The following is a 17,805-nucleotide window of genomic DNA, read 5'->3' on the forward strand; positions in this document are numbered from 1 at the left end:
AACCAGTTGTCACGTTCCCTTACTGAGCTGCTGGCCTACATGTATTCTCAGTTACAACATGTTGCTCCAAGCTGTGTTGAGTGCTGGAGCTAAATAATTCACAGCTCCTAGGAAACTTAATGCCAGTTTTGCCTCTTTTTTCTGTAACATTAAAGGATATGGCTTTATTTGCCATCTTCTGCATTCATATTCTTGGGGGACACCATTTTGGCAGCTTAACCTCGTGTTTATTCACATAAAGCCTCAATAATTAAAATGAAAAAGCCACACATTTTTCCCAAATCTAAACACTTCAGGTTAATTATCTGCAACAAGTCATCTCGTCCGTACGTTTTAATGTTCTTGGCATTAAAACCAACCTTTGACACTTATTCACTAAAAGCAGCCGTTTCTCTTCCCCGCGAGCAAAGCTGTGAAAGCTTTGCATTCTGTAGTTTGTTACCGCAATACAAATAATGCCCTTCCAGGTCACATTTTAATCCGTTAGATACAGGCTTGCACTCATATCTGAGGGATTAGTATTCTCAAAGCTGTGGGTCTCGGCGCTGCAGACAGAAATAAAACGCGTCGTCTTGCTCTAAATGTCTTCTTTTGGCAGGTATTGCCAGCGTGATTTGTTTTCCTTCATACAGCTAAAGTCACCGCCGCAGACGCTCCCCTAGAACATAACTAGGGCTTGATTTAAGGTGTCAAAATAAAGTAAATTTGTTTAACTCGTGCGCCATCTACCCTGACAGTGTTTCAGAGAGAGATATTTTTGGGCTACGGATTTGCAGAGCAGTCTGACATATTGAGGATAAAGCGCATCCAAAAGTAACAAGAAAATCCTGATAAAAACAAAGAGAATAACAATATCACCGCACAGTTATCGCAACGCCTTCTAAGTGCCGACGCATCCTCAGCAAAAGTTGAACGTGTCTGACGTGCCATGAAACTTTTTACACCCCAGCAGCAGATCATATTTACCACTAATCAGTTACTTTGTCAGTTTGGTGTAAATTATGCTAAATTACAATTTTTGTAATGCTCTACTTTGAAACATTGGTATGTTGTGGCCCACAGACCAAGTAGCTTAAGTTATGTTGACCAACAGTAATACTTAATAAATTAGAAAATGCATTTGTCATATTAAAAGTAACTTTTGACAATAACATACTTTGCATTAAACCTACATTTTTGTATTGTAAAATGTTTTTTTCTGATATAATATTGCTCATTTTCATGAACTTAAAGTAGAAAATTGTCAAAATGAAAAGAATAAAGGCTTTCAAACATCAATGTGTGAGTAATTAATCTATAATGTGTCACAGCTAGTGATAAAGTTCCTTAAAATAAATCGGCCTTTCAGTGTTTACCGCAATTGTTGCAGTTCCACTCTCAAACACCAGCGGAAGGCAGTCAGAAAATAACTCCTGAACAAAAATCAAAGCAGATCCAGCGTCCTGCGAGACTCCGTTCACACAGGTGACATACGGGATTGAGCATGAACCAATAATATTTCTTCATAACCCCGTCCTGCCTGACCAATTTTAATAACCTTTGAGTTTAATCTAACAGAGTACTCCGCCCCCGAGAGAAAAATTCATTACCGTAGATCTTTATCAGCCGACGCCAGAACAACTTTTAAAGAATCTGTTCCATTTTTAATTTCCTTAACTATCACAGGAAAACACAGCAGAGGGCAGCAATTTAATCGCTGTCCCTTCACAAATTGATGCTCCTGTTCATAGTGTTACTTCCTCATCGAGTGTGGCGTTAGACAATGCGGCCTCCTTGAAAAAGAAGGTAATTATTCATAGGAGGTTGGCTCCCTGGTTTAATTCTGCATACTTTAAAAGCAGCACACTGGGAAATTGGAGAGAAGGACTGCGCTCCACACATCCAGAGGAGTCCCGTCCAACCTGGACAATGAAAAAGACGCTTCGCCAAGCTAGAACAGCGGGTTTCTGGAGGAGAATGAGAATAATCCTACGTTTATTTTTCTTGTACGGTCACCAAACTTACAAGGGGTCACAGCTTTGTTGAGCCATCCATTCCCCTTACACCTGCCACCATTACTCCATCCTCAGTAAATGAGGCAGCGTTGAAGTTAACTGTAGAACCTGATCTGTGTGTGGACTGTTGTGATCCAGTTAAACTTTCTGAATTATCAGAAATATTGACGAAACCTTCAACTTGCAGGCGAGACAACTGCAATCATCTACTTAAACAATAACGATTACATAAGTTTACAAGAATCAAGACCCTAAATCCTCCAATCCAAGATCCAAGTCCCAAGTGGGAGTCTAAGCAATGTGTTGTCATCTTTGTTTTTTTTTCAACTAAATTGTCTAAGTCCCAGACTCAAGCCCCCAATAAAAGGGTTAATCATACCCCCAGTACCTTCACTCCAACCCTGTGTCTCAACTGCGAAAACATTCGTGCGCCACAACACGCCGACATCAAAAGGGAGCTTTACCTCACGTTTTGAACTTGGAGCGGTGGCAGGTATTTGGGACCATGTCATGCTGTTTCATGGTTCTAAGCCTTTGGCAAAAACTGGTTTCCTGGGAATAATTAGACGGGGAGAAAAACTCAAACAAAAGCAACAACGCTTCTGTAGATGAGCTCCCTGAACCCCTAATTAAAAAAAAAAAAAAGAAGAAAAAGATTCACTCCTTAACCGAAACATAGGCTGCTTGACATTTCCTTTAAACTTGCCTCTTGAGTTAAATGACTGTTCTCTCATCTCATACATTTATAGTAATGCCTGCAAATGTTAAGTTGTGAACTGCAGTGTCTGGAGACAAAACTCAGCACTTTTGTTTCAAGCTATACGAACATGCTCATTTTTGCCTGTACAACTATTGGACAATAATTAGAGCTAGCTTGAACTCAGTTTCAATTTCACTTTAAAAAAAGCCCTCAGACTTAATATTGTTGTTATTGCATCAGTATTTTGTGCCAACGCATACATATACTTTTAGGACAACATCTGGCACAATTTAAACAGATGCTTGCTTAAAATGTCAGCAGCGATGCATTTAATACAACCAAGAAGGCCTCAGTAATGATTCCTGATATTGCCGAGACAAGTGGCTTTGCATACGTTTAACGTCTTGCACCACGGAAACATGTTTCAGCTGGTTGATTACTGTTTTGATTTTGGAGTCCCATCGCATTTGGCTCTCGAGTATCTATTTCTAGCTGGGAAATATTGATTGTTTACGAAAACACACAGTTGCAAGCGGCGGCACCTCTTGAATCCTTAATTAGACATAGAAACCTGGATACTCGAGGAATGCTTTAGCCCTTTGAAGGGAAGGGATGGGAAAGGGGGGAAATAAGGAAGAAATAAAACATGAAAATGGAGTGCTTCTCAGAGGAATATAATACTTCAAGAGCACACACTCTCCCCACCCTCCCATGTTTTTTTGGAGCCATGGGGGACTCGTTTAATATGTAATTACTACAACCAGAAGCTGTGCGATACCGTGAGAAAGGTAGGCTTTCCAAAAATTTATGAGAAAACATATTTTTTTTATTCCTGATAAAAATTATTTAAAAAAACTGCTGTTCTTTGATGATGGGAACATTGCTATCTCTGCTCTAGGTATCCCGATTTAGAAACTACACATAAATTAAGTGGAAGAACATGAAAGTTTGACGCAAGGCGAAGCCAATGGGATTGGATGCGTCTGGCTCCGTGCAAAAATTGGGTTCTGCTGGAAAATGAAATCAGCATCTCCATAAAATATATTGGTCTCAAATAATATTTCACTTTTTATAGAAAACTGTTGCCATTCTCTCCTTTTTGACAAGGTCTCAGTCGTAATGAATTCATTTTTCAATGAACCAACGAGTCTGGTCACAACCTTTTAGCGCAATTTCAGAATGAAATTGATCAAATTTGATCAAGAGAGTGTTTAGAATCCATTACTGTTTTGTAACCTGAAGGCGGATATGTTGTCAGTAAGAGGTTGAGTTTCAAAAACCTGACCACCTCTTTTGGTATTCCAAGTGATTCAGCCTCGGTGTTGAGGTCTTATTTCTTGTTTTCACTAGAGTGTGATTTTTACACCCCGACCTACCTTCCCTCTAACACTTGGTTGCATGTCAATGTATGCCTCGGAGACAGCTGGATGTCTCTTTTGTATTGCCAAGAAATGTTCAACTGTTCCTGCATCACCCTGTGCAAGTATATGCACACAGTGCTGTGACACTCTATTTGCACCCTTACAGATTTCTTGTATTTGCCATTTTGTCACTCTTAAATCTCCAGATAAAACAAATATAAACGTATGATAAAAACAGCTTGAGTAAACACAAAAAGAAAAATGCTCTAATCTCAAGTAATTGAAGAACGGATGATTAATTTGTTGACATCTATGAGTCTTGATAGAGTTGCAAATACATTTCTGAGGCTTTGGGGGCCCCGGTGAACATCGGACACATTTTCCACAAACAGAGAAAACAGAGCAGTTGTGAATCTTCCCAGGAGTGACTGACCAAAATTACTACAAAAGCACACTAAAGACTTTCAAGAACTGAAGGTATTAGGCACAGTTAAGGCAAATATTTACAATTAAACAATAGAAAATGGACTTGGGGTGAGACTAAAGCTACAACGAACCAAAAGACGGTATGTTACGCATTTGCCAAAGAGCATTAATCTCAAAACATTTCTTGATCAAGACAAATTTGTAACTTTCCATGACGTTGGGGATAAAACTACCACAAGCTTTCAGAAAAAAATAAAATCCTCTCACTGACAAACATGGTGGTGATTCTATGATAGTCTGAGGCTGATTGGCTGATTGAGGACCGTAGGCTTCTGGTCTCTAGCAGAAAATCCCAAAGTCCAACCATCAATTCATTATACAAAACCCAATAGTGATTGATTTAGATTGAAATTATTGGAGTGGACAAGTCAAAGTAAAATTAAGAAGGCGTGGCATGACTTTCAGGGTTCATTCGGCTTGAAAATCTTTTATGTAGGAGGAATAAAACAATTCTACAAAGACAAGTTCCTCTACAGTGATGTAAAAGACTTAATGCTAGCAGTCAGTCTACGGTAGTTCTGCTAAAAGTATCAAAATCAGATGTACGGTTTAGGGAGTTGGTACTTTTACTTTGCTCTGTGTTGGCTTAGATTATAAATATGGTTTTACATTTAATCAGATCACGGATTCTAGCAGTATCAGTTGTTCTTACCCTATTCTCTTACTGATTAATACATCTTTCATGGAAATCAAGCAGGTACCGTATTTTCAGCACTATAAGGCGCACCTAAAAACCTTCAATTTCCTCAAAAGCCGACAGTGCGCCTTATAATCCGGTGCGCCTTATATATGGACCAATACTGAGCCACAACAGGTCTAGCAACTACGGTAAGCAGCCGCCGACTTCATTTTGCCCGTAGAAGAAGAAGCGCGTGGTGCATGCTGGGATAGTTGTCAGAATGCTGGCTTGTTAATAAAGTTTGACTGACCTATCTACCTACCGACCGTCTAGAATCAGGTCGTCTGCAGATCATTTAGCACCACGTTCTCCACCAACATGCTGTGCGCGAACGGAGAAGGGTGACCATCGTCCGGCCACGCCCAGTCGCGGAAGGCTCTCCTCGCCGACCGAGGTGGGGGTGGGGGGAAGAGAGACAGAGACTGCAGCGGCAGCGTGTCGGTTGGTCTGTGTTACCCAGAAAGCAGTTGGGCACAATATCGCAACACCAACACCGTGATTGAAACAATGACTGGGGCAGCCTACTATATAAAGTACTGAGGGACCACTTCTTTATTATTATACATCCACATTTGTACGGGATGGGTGGCAACCCTAACTGTAGCGTCTATTCTTATAATGTGGTGCGCCTTATATATGATAAAAGTTTAAAAATAGGCCATTCATTGAAGGTGCGCCCTTTAATCCGGTGCGCCTTATAGTGCGGAAAATACGGTAATTTAGATACAAACTGCATAGTCTTAAAGGTTTTGAGCTAAGTGCCAATAAACCCAACCACAGTTACCGCTCTTTACCCCATGCTATTTTCAAAATAACAGAACTTGGGGAGGTAAGGGGGTAAGATTTAAAATCAGAATTAGGTGATTTAAATCCCGGTGTCCTGGGGGGTCCCGACAGCTTTCGCTCTCCTGGCTTACACCCTCATATTTAAACTTCGAAGTTGCATTCATTTCTCAGTCGGTTGCATCATTCGGCTCTCAAAAAAAAAAAGGCAGCAAAAGAAATGAACAAGTTACTTCAGGGTTCATTCTATAAATCAGGTGTAGTAAAAGTAGAAACAGGTGAGTTATATCGTTTTTGTGTGATAAAATGTAGGTGGTGTGCTGTTGAGAAAAGGAATAAAAAGGGACGCAGCGAGGAAAGTATAAAGAATTCCTAATCGAGGCCCTTGTGTCACGCAAAATGAGAATGATGATGAACAAAGAGATAATTATAAGCCTACAGTTTCCTCAGTAATTGTAGAGTGAATCTGTTGAGCTCAGTGCTCAGATGAACATTTACTAATTAGCAAACTCCTCGAAATAACTGGTCTTCAGAAGAAAGAACATGTCTTAGACAGCAGTGAATATATGTCCTGTGGTATCTATTAAACTCTGCTGAGCTAACGAGATATAGGGGATCTGTAATACCCCCAAATTAATTTTAGGTAAAACTATTTTACGGTGTGTATAATTCGTCTCTTTCCATTAATTAAAGGCCCTTAATAAAGTCCCCTTTGATCTCGTTTTACTCATGAAGCTGAATTCACACCTAGCGTTCCGGACTCTTGGACTAGGCCACGGGCGTCCGAAGTTTTTGCCACATGGGTCAAAAACATTAAGTCAGAAGTTTTTGCGGGTCAAATCAACACTTTTTAGAAACTGTAAAAACAAAGTCTTGTTTTCAGTCGTTGCATTGCTGAATCCAATGTGGATTCAAAGAAAGATCATCATTTCTCCTAAAGCAGTTGCCATGGCATTAAAAAATCTTTTCGTTTCCCTTTTGCAGCCCCACTCAGTTTCCATTTTAATAATTACTCAATTACTATAAAGTCCAAATAACAACACAAACTGCAGGTAAGATAGTGAATACTTTTGCAAGGCACTGTGTCCAATCAGGGTTTGCAAGGTTCCTCCTTAAAAGTTTGGCCTACATTTTTTGACTGTTTTTGTGAACAGTCACCCTGCCTGTACTCTGGAAAAAAGGGACGATAGTGCTTACCATGCGGTACTCCAAACAGATTCCACATAGAATAAATCACCAAAATGTAAATGAGTTGAACCTGAAGGCTTTGGGACTCCACAGGAAGTGGATGTCCTGGAGCGGTAACTGGATATATTCATGCATTTTCCAAAGGTAAAGCAGGTTGGAAACACTGCATTTTGCATTGTCTTTAAGGACACTTCTCTTTTTTTATGCTGCTTCTTTAAACTTTGGTGACTAACTCCAATAGTAAAAAGGTTTTTGTAGACAAAATTAGAGCCATTAACTGTTTTATGATGGTAGACTTTCAGATTACTGCTCTGGCTGACCTCCTTATCAACTTTATTTGATTTATCAAGTTCACCACACATCTGGCTTAAGTCGTGTCTTCTAGTCTCTCCTTTTGAAGACGCCTTTACACGTCAGGGGTGTAAAGGTTGAGGGTGCTGCGATTTCGTTCTGTAACCGTTTTAGACGGTATCTGTCTGTCGAGTCGTTTGCAGGACTGGACTGTTCCATCTGCCTCATCCCTCCGTTTGACATTTCCCCCAACGCTGTGTTACAGTTTGCAGATAATGTTCCAATTGGAACCCCACATCTCCTTGTTGATGTCATTGTCAAAGAGGATCATGTCAAAAATTTACCAGCCCACAGTTCATCCAAAGTTGTTTTACGTAACGCTCACACAATCAGCTCCGTGCAGCACGGCGGAGCATTGATGCAACCGCATCAACTCGACATCTGACCGTCTCTGACACGCTCAATAAAGATAATGAACAGACACTTCCTGCGTTATTCTATTAGTGTTAGTCGCCTCTGTAGCTGCACTTTATTATAGATCCATAAATAGATTTATAATACAACATGCTCTAAGTATTTTACTGGGACTATATGTTAGGGGACATGAGTTAAGTGGAAGGCCGGAAAACATCATAAAAATAAAACTAGGCTAATTTCAAACAATTAGAATGGTCTGGGCCATTATAACATAAATATGCTTTTGTCTAAATTGCACATTTAGAGGCATCAGAGAAAAGCAGGCTCAAAACAAATGCACACCACACTTTTCAGCTCTTTAAATGTAAACAAAGAGCTGAAAAAGAGAACAATTAAATAAACTGGTGTTGGCGGTGAAGTGTGACATAAAAAGGATTGAACATTTCTGGAAATTCTCGTAAGTTGTGCATTTAGCAATCATGCATAACAAAACCATTTGAATACATTCAATACTGACTTATCCAACAGAGTCTAATTTAAAACCATTTACATCTCTAACATTTAACACAAAACATCTTCAAAACAAGTTAGAAGTTAACAAGCAAATTATTTGGCGAGTGTAATTATAGAAATGGAAAAWTTTTTTTTTTATCTACTTGGATTGAAAGGTAACTTATTTTCCAATGTAATATTAATTGGTTTTATGTTTTGCAAAGACTGAGGATTAATTTTTTTAGTATTTTTTTTTGCCATGTAAAAGCACACAGGGACAAATTTGGTGACCTGACAAATTTGTCCATTTTAATAATTTGATTCTGAACAAACATGACTCATCAGTTTAGTAAAAAAAACTTAGCCACAACATAATGAAATAAATTTGGGGAGAGTGAAAAAAACCCCTAAAAAAACCTCCACAGGATTGAGTTTAATAGTCATTGGAGGATTCCATCCATCCATCCATTTTCTTCCGCTTATCCGAGGTCGGGTCGCGGGGGCAGCAGCTTCAGAAGGGAGGCCCAGACTYCCCTCTCCCCAGCCACTTCTTCCAGCTCCTCCGGGGGAATCCCAAGGCGTTCCCAGGCCAGCCGAGAGACGTAATCCKTCCAGCGTGTCCTGGGTCTTCCCCGAGGCCTCCTCCCGGTGGGACGTGCCCCGAACACCTCACCAGGGAGGCGTCCAGGAGGCATCCTGACCAGATGCCCGAGCCACCTCAACTGGCTCCTCTCGACGTGGAGGAGCAGCGGCTCTACTCTGAGTCCCTCCCGGATGACCGAGCTTCTCACCCCATCTCTAAGGGAGAGCCCAGCCACCCTGCGGAGGAAGCCCATTTCGGCCGCTTGTACCCGTGATCTCGTTCTTTCGGTCATGACCCAAAGCTCATGACCATAGATGAGGGTGGGAACGTAGATCGACCGGTAAATCGAGAGCTTCGCTTTTTGGCTCAGCTCTCTCTTCACCACGACGGACCGGTACAGCGCCCGCTTCACGGCAGACGCCGCCCCAATCCGCCTGTCGATCTCCCGCTCCCTTCTTCCCTCATTCGTGAACAAGATCCCCAGATACTTAAACTCCTCCACTTGAGGCAGGACGACCCCCCTGACCCGGAGAAGGCACTCTACCCTTTTCCGGCTCAAGACCATGGCCTCGGATTTGGAGGCACTGAGCCTCATCCTGGCCGCTTCACACTCGGCTGCGAACCGCTCCAGTGAGAGCTGCAGATCACGTTCCGATGGAGGATTGTTTTTTTTTTTTTTTTCCACGCTGGAAGGACACTTCTGTACTCTGGAGGAGTGTAAGGAAGGAGTCAAAAAAACATAATGCGAGTCGCAGAAAGGGGAACAGTGAGAAAATATAAAGGCATTTAGTCAGATCTTTGGAGGCGAGTGTTTGAAAAATACAACAGCTCAACAGTATCTCGGCGGCATTAGAACCTCGCAAAAAAAAATAAATTTATAAGTGCATCGGGGAGGGTGGGAGGGTTTCAAACGGATGAGGCTGCATTTAATTTTCTTTGAGGTGGTCTAGGCAATAAAGTATGGCTCGTGGTGATAAGGCGAGAAGAGCTGAAGCACATCATTTCAGTTATGTAAACCATTGGAGGGATACAGTGGTTATTATGTGCGTGCATGCAGGTGAAGCACATTATCTCGGCTTCTTTTGCTTTAGTAAGCCCCATTTCATTTTCCTTCCCAAGCAGGATGTATTTTCAAGAAAGATGTAATGAAACGGTGAAACCAGTTGGAGGATTATTTATACTGAAACGAGTTTGTCTAAAACAAAACCCACACCTGAGAGTTTCACTTCAAACCTTCAGGTGACGCTCCGACCCTGCACGTTTATCGGTTTATGTCATCCCTCAAAAAACCGGAGCTGTTGCAAATTCGGCGTGTCAGCGCAGACCGGCGCAGATGCCCACATCCTTAGTCACTGCTTGACCTTGATACTATAAAGTAACTAAGCCCTCCCAGAAGTCTGTTTTTGTCAGTCACTCGTCATCCTCATCTCCATCCTTAATCTGGAGTAGCAGTTATTCCCCAAATCCCATCACATCCCTCAAACCGAGGGAGCCTCCAGCTCAAGCGACTCTGAGTCAAGGGGAGACGAAATGCTTTCTGACAATGGGAGAAAAAGAAGCGGGGAGGGAAGGATGGGCGCCGGGTATAAGTTCAAGGCTGTCAGCAAACCATCAAATACGGTTCGCGTCAAACGCGCGTCCTCGTCTCTGGCAGGTGTTTGGACCGACGCGCTCACGTTGACGGGGAAACGGATCGATACTTTTTCACATCACCATCGTCGCCGTGTGTAATTTTTAATGCTGATTAGCGGGACTTGTGTCTTTTGTTGTCTCGCGTGCGATTCACAGCTCATTAAATGTTATTAACCCTGGTCAAAGTCGCTTCTATTAAGGCGTCCTCCGATGTTTCAGAGCACCAGGAGCGCGGGGGAGAGAGGGGGGGGGAAACTGGCGGCTGAGATTCGGACGGCGATAATAACAAGATGTTTAATTGTGTTACCTTAAATGCATAATGACGTGTTATTAATTTTCAGGGCAATTTTGCCGTTTTACGAGCCACGTCGCGAGCGCACGAGCGGAAAAATAGGTCAGCAAAAGATGATGTACTGGGGCATAAAGATTAATCACAACCCGCATTTTAATAAGGTGCAACCTGTTGCCGATAATTACAGATACATTTTTACTTAGCAGTTCATATACGAGTGGGTATATGGAGCATATTCCAAATAGAGTTTCACAGGAGCTAAGAACATAAAGAAAACTGTTTACCGCTGCAGCACACAGCTATAATTAGGCCCAGTGGTGTTTGGAGCTGAATTCCAGATTTAGTAAACTGGAAAACCAACACCTCTGCTTTCTCAAATGATGGCGTAAGACTTAACTTTCTCTAACTTCGATCTGTTTCTCCTCTCCATTTTCAGAATCTCACATACATTTAGAGGATTTAGTCATTTACTTCAAACTCCCGATCAACTCAAGCCTTCATTCTGGCACAATTGCTTCAATTTCCTGACTCTTCTGAGCTTCCTTAGTGTAATAATGGTTCACAAATATTCAATCAAATAGAGGCAGAACCTTTAAAAAGTCATTTTTAAAGCTTAATTTTAGTGTGCTTCATCTATTCAGAGTGCATTTAAGTTACTTACTAAGAGTTCAATCTGTTTATTAGATGGTATCCTAATTATATTTGATCAGTTTAATACATTCTTCAGGGATTGGCTATATTCATGCATTAGCAGCAGAGATGTATAGAGAAAACAGCTTTGGTTTCAACACGACTGATCAGAGATTCATTCAAAACGCTAAACCAATATACTCTACGGAGTTTTAATGTATTATGGTAAAACTCTGTTGGTGAGTACCGTCAACTTGATAGTTGTCCAGCAAACTGTGACACTTTCCACGAGGAATTCAAGCCACAAAAAGGCAAACGCATCAGCAAGAATCTTGAATTTATACGAGAGTGAATGTGAGTTACAGCAACATTTATTTTCCCTTTGGGATCAATAAAGTACATTTTATTTTGAAAAAGCCACACGGTTATAAATTGAAACTTGGGCAGGGGGGGAGGCAAAGGCAGTTTTATGTGATGCAGTTTCTTTCAAACAATTGTCCAAATGCTTTATTGAATGTTTATTTGATAAAGCCAATATGCTAGATTATCGCTCCACATTATATTTTTCCTTTTTTTTTGGAAAAACTCAATCAGGATGGTTATCCTACAATCAAAGGAAAACAAACTATTTCTCTTATAAAATGCTCATGACCCAGATGTAGCGTCATTAATGAAAACCAATTAGGTTGCTTTTTTTCTTCTTCTTCTTCCACCGGGCGCTTTCTAAGCATTAGCTTGTAATTTTAAGTTTTACTGTGCATGAGATAAAGCTGTCAAATGTACACTGTGAAATTAATTACTCAATCAAAACCTAATGATGAAAGCTCATTACTTTGCAAAAAAAAAAAAGTCAAATTCTTGCTGATAAAATGAGTTTGAGAGTTCTCAGAATGGCTTCTGAAAGGCTGAAGCGGATCTGGTGCAGAGGAGCATTTCACTTCTGTCATATGTTGTCAAGGTGAGTCTCATTGAAATCACTGAAGATATAAAAAAAATAAAAAAACATCACTTTTTCATGAAAACATATAATCTGATGATATCTTCCAGAGGAAATTGCCATAAAGCTGAGAGTCCAACGCATTCATTCTGCCTCGTTTTCCTCTTAAGAGTACAGCATTTGCAGAACTGGTGAAAAAAAAAGCACGTTTTGGTTTTTCCTTTGTGCGATATATTTTCTCCCGGCTCCCCGTTCGCCTTGTTTTCCCCCGTTCTTTTATTGGTTTACTTGAACCGCGAGCACCAAGCAGATGGGGAGACTGTGACAGCGACACACTGCTCGGGCAGCTGTGCGAGTGTGCAGACAAGAGGTAATGAATAATCAACCAGCAGCCCCCCAACTGCTTCATATTAATAGCTAGGTGTTCTAATTACATTTTCACAACTTGTTGGGTCTCAGCAAATGTGAGGGTGGTGGATAATGAAAGAATCAGACTTGCTTTAGTCTTGCAGCTTAACGATTACTTTTTTTTTTTTTAAACGTCCCTTAATTAAGTTGTCCAGGACAAATGCTCTATTAGTTTACTAAATCAAACCTATAAACATGGGGGAATGAATAACGCCACGTGAAGAAGATTGGATTTTGGGTTTGCGGAATGTTTCAAGCTGCTTCTTTAAAATAACCAAATTTCATTTTCATCAAATTCAACGGCAGGCCAGTGTAAGTATGATATTATTTTTCCCTCAAACCCCACTGTTAATAAGCTCAACATAATTATACTTGCTGCTGTTTTATGCAATGAAATCACATTTATGGAAATCTCTGTTTTGTATAGTTTATTTCAGCTGTTTATCTCATAAAACTAATAAGATATTTATTAATAAGGGGGTCTGGGTTTTCTTTTCTGTATTTTAAACCATTTTTGGACTCATTTTCCACATTACACAGTTTTACTCCACACACTGAAACACTCTTCTGTTTTAATGTAGAATGAAATAAAATAAGTTAATTATTTGGCAAAAACAAATATGTTTTGAGCTTTTTGTGCTAACAGGTCCTCAAGTTTTTAATTTACAAAAGCACTAAATAACGTGTTGGTAACATGGCTAACATGCAACTTGACAAAAAATGTATTGTTGCTCAATGTAAGATACTTTTTTTTTTGCTAATCTTAAAACAGCCTCTCTTTTAAACCTCCATCTAGTACTATAATACATCAAAATGATTATTTTTTTTAATTGCAAAATAAACTGATCAAATTTATTCCAATTTCTAAATCTTACTTTGAAGCAAGTCATTTCTTAATGTTTGACAACTTCAGACATTTTCCAGCAGCACATTTTGAAGTTCTTTTCCTGATAAAATATTTATGCCTTCTGGAAACAAAACAAATAACATAAAAGCCATTCATTTTTAAAGGGAAACATTTAGGTCCCGACACTTAACCTTGTGGGACTCCACTACAAACTCTGACCCTTTTTTGTGTGCCAAATAACTGCTCAGCTATTTATGAAAAAGTTTTTAAACCTTTGATATACCTCCAAGCATCGACCCATTAGAAACTGTAATAAACTGAGGCAATAAAAAATTATATATAAAAAAAAAATAGAGTTTCAGAGTATTAAAGATCAAACTCAGGTGTCAATATAGATAACCGCTTCCCTACTGTATCCATAGCATGAAAGTGAGATTAGCCTCCATAAAGCTAAAATTTACGACTCTCTGTTGAGGATTTGGCTCAATAAAGTTAATGTCTGCAAACAGCCAGATGTCCCTGTGCCTGAAGTCAAAGCACTTAAACCTCAACCTGCTGGTGGCATCAGGAGATGCTTTCTGGTGATGGCCCATTGATAGTGAATTATTGACCCAGTGGCTCCTCACAGAATTAGGTTTTATGTGAATGTAGGGCTTCCAGCTGCGTGTTGGAATACGTTCCCAGGCAGCGGTAAAGAAAAAAAAAAAAAATCACTGTTTCTGCTGCCGGAGTCACAGCGGTTGTTACATTATTCACCCCTCTGTGGAAGGGCTCTTACATCAGCGCCGCAATCGGCTGTCAATGCCCGAGAAGACACTTGTTCAAAATGCGCAAAAAGCTTACACACCGCCGTCCTCGAGCCTTCCAGCTGTAAACATCCTTAATGCAGCTTTAAAGCAGCAAGACTGCCGACATAAACTTTCGGTAAAATACTCAGCTCATAAACAAGGCGGTGAAACGGAGAGTTATCGGAGAACTGGAAGACAGAGCAAGGGTACGTGAAGGTGCTCTTGAGGTCAGAGAGGCCTTTATCTCGGAAACAAAAAATGGGTCGGGGAGGAAGGGCGTTGGCAGCCGCGGCAGCGGCGTCGACGTGCGTATGCGGGGCAATCTCGAGAACACCATGCATATGGATGTTGCTCGGCGAGCAGATGGAACAGAGGAAGTGACATTGTCGAGCGAGCGAACACCTGTGCAGTAGGTCTCCGGTCCCTGCAGTTTATGATCAAAGTGCCTTGTCTGCATTTTTGATGAATATGTGCATCGCTCTATGACAGCGGCTGGGGTGTTTGACACAGCATAGCAAGCACACTTAAATGCAATCCAAGCAGATTTATGAGCTGCAAACTTTGGGATTGGAAGCGGCCGAGTTTCAGTCGACTCCCTCGGTGCAGAGTCAATAATAACAGGAGAGAAATTGTAATTTTTGTAGAAAATCTGTACAAATTGCATATTGCATATACATTTTTTGCTTAAAACTTTATTGCGATTCAAGTTTGACAAAATTTTGAATGCAGGGGAATATTACTTTGTCTTGAGCAGTGGTTCCGAACACGTGGTTAGCCGGTCATTGAAGGCACTTGGTGGCAATTTGAGGTCACAAGTGTTTGTTTTTTCCTGTTCTTTTTTTTTTTAATCTAAAGTGCCTGACAATGACATTCAATAGTTAAGTTTTTTTATATTTTGTGTGTTCCGGGTGATGTGAACACACACATCGCATGTATTGTGGTCTTGCCTAGTGATGTGTTTTTTGATCGTTTGACAGTAAGGTCAAAAAGTTGAGCTTTGGTCTCCTCTGATTAAACTATTCCCTATATAATTAACTTCTGGTCCTGTCTCCCACTTAAGTGTAGAACAAACAGCCACTTGTAATTTTGTCAAATTTAAGGTGCTTCTATAAATTTTCTCTGAATTTTTGTGTCTTGTATTTGCTTTGCAAAGTTGAAAACCAGGAATTTAGACAACTTCCAAAAATAAAAAAAATAAAAAAAATCAAACTAACAGACAAACTTGTTATTGGATATCCTGAGAAAGTTACAAAAAATACCAATATTGGTTCACTTTACATTGAGGTACATTAATTACGTACAAAATGTGACACACCTTCAATATCTCAAGCAGCTTTTGGGCAAGAGAAAGAATCACCTGTTCATCATAGGACCATAAAGTAAATGCTTAAAAATGTTTATCTTAACTGAACCCCTCATAGTCCAGTACAACATCAGGTTTGCTGTTAGCTTTCAAGGCACTAGCTTCAAATTCAAAACCCTCAAACTTTGTCAACAGCCTCAACTTTTATTTCCACCATTAGTCACTCCGTCTACCTCGGAGTCATGAATCAGCATATCTTCAATATCTGTCTCCAATAACTGACATCAGCTGAAACTCTAATCTCTTGTGGAAAGAGAAAAAATAATAATCTGTCACCTACTTCTAAGATAGATGTAGGTACAGCAAAGTCACAGATGCTTAGGGAATTTCCCTAAAGACAGCAGCGGAGCTGTCCACTCCTCCCTGAACTCCATTTTTACTCATTAAGCAAGATGATATGCACACAGAGAGAACGGAAGGAGTGAGAAACTTTGCATATACTCTTGAATGTACAAGAACAGTTGACTCTATATTTTATGTCATTGTTTCGTCCCATTTTTTCTGCCTCTCAAGTGGGATTTCTCGCTCACTTTCCCCGACAGCTGAAAATCAGAATGGATCTTTCCTGTGGAGTTCTCAAAGCATTTGCAGTTTCCCCGTCCACGCATCGACATAATTACGATTCCCCGCTTTTGAAGTGACGTTCGCATGTTGAAGTCCAACGTTTTATGTTCTGATGTTCTGGAAAAAAAAAAAAAAAAGAAAAAAAGTGATTTTATGGCACTGGATTAATGGCAAATCCGCCGTATTTTACAGATTAAACATATCAAGTAAAATGTGTTTTCAAGCAGAAAACACATTTTACTCTACCGCCTTTAGCTGAAATAACTACTTGTAGCCATCTATCAATCTATCATCAGCTGAAAGAAAGTTTGATCCACTTGTAGGTTTGAGAGCTTTTTGTACATTTAAGTCAACCCACATCAACTCAACGAGATCAAAATGTGACCTTTGACAGTCCAGAACTTTCCATTTCTCAAATCCTTGGATTTTCTGCCATGTTTTGGGTAATTGCGTGACACAGGGTGTAGTTCTACTTCACATGTAATAACTATTATTTGAGACGTCTCACTCTTTGTACAAACGATACCCTAACATTTGACTATTTATGGATTCTGTGATGTTAGCTTGCTGGGTCCCGCTGCTGCAAACCACAACGCCTCACTTTTAAGAGGTCTTCTCTCGTAAAATGCTGCTTGATTCATGCCGAATATGTCGATCCCGAGTAACAATCTTCCCTTTTAAGTGAGAACAAAAGCGGAGCCTCCCACTTAATTTGTTAAATTACATCATCAAAAAAAGTTTTACATTTGCTTTTCTTCAGTGATTTATTTATTTATTTATTTTGCATGTGAAAGTTTGGAATTTTTCCAAATTAAAGACTTTCAATGGGTTCATGACTGTATGCTATTTTTTGCATCAAACATTTCAAATTATATAAAGCCGAAAAAAAAACAAAAAAAAAAAAAACGTAGGGACAATGATATTGAACAAACAAGCACACAGCTGTTGATTACATTTATCTTGAGAGTACACCACTGATGTACAACACTCCTTTGTTATCTGCTGAAAACCTATTGATTTCAACTTCTGAGAGGCAAAGATAGAAGCGTCGTTTGAATTACGACGCAGAGAGGAGAGACAATAGAATCATTTCCAGATATCAATGCGGCACTGTTATTACACTGCGTTGCTTTTACTCACTATCATAATAGACTTGATGCTAAATTATATGCCACCAGCCGGTTATCACTGCAGTCTATGATTTACTTCCAAAGAAGCCCGTCCGAGCCTTGATTAGTCATGTTTCATTGTTGCTCTTTGCAGAATTTTGTCAGCGTTGACGTTCGCTGCAAAATCACTAAGAGGAAATTGTCTGCATTTTGGATTCCTTCTTCAATGCATCACTGTGGAGGTTTAATAATGGCACCTGC

This window comes from Poecilia reticulata, linkage group LG2 (assembly GCF_000633615.1).
Source record: "Poecilia reticulata strain Guanapo linkage group LG2, Guppy_female_1.0+MT, whole genome shotgun sequence".
NCBI classification, from domain to species: Eukaryota; Metazoa; Chordata; class Actinopteri; order Cyprinodontiformes; family Poeciliidae; genus Poecilia; species Poecilia reticulata.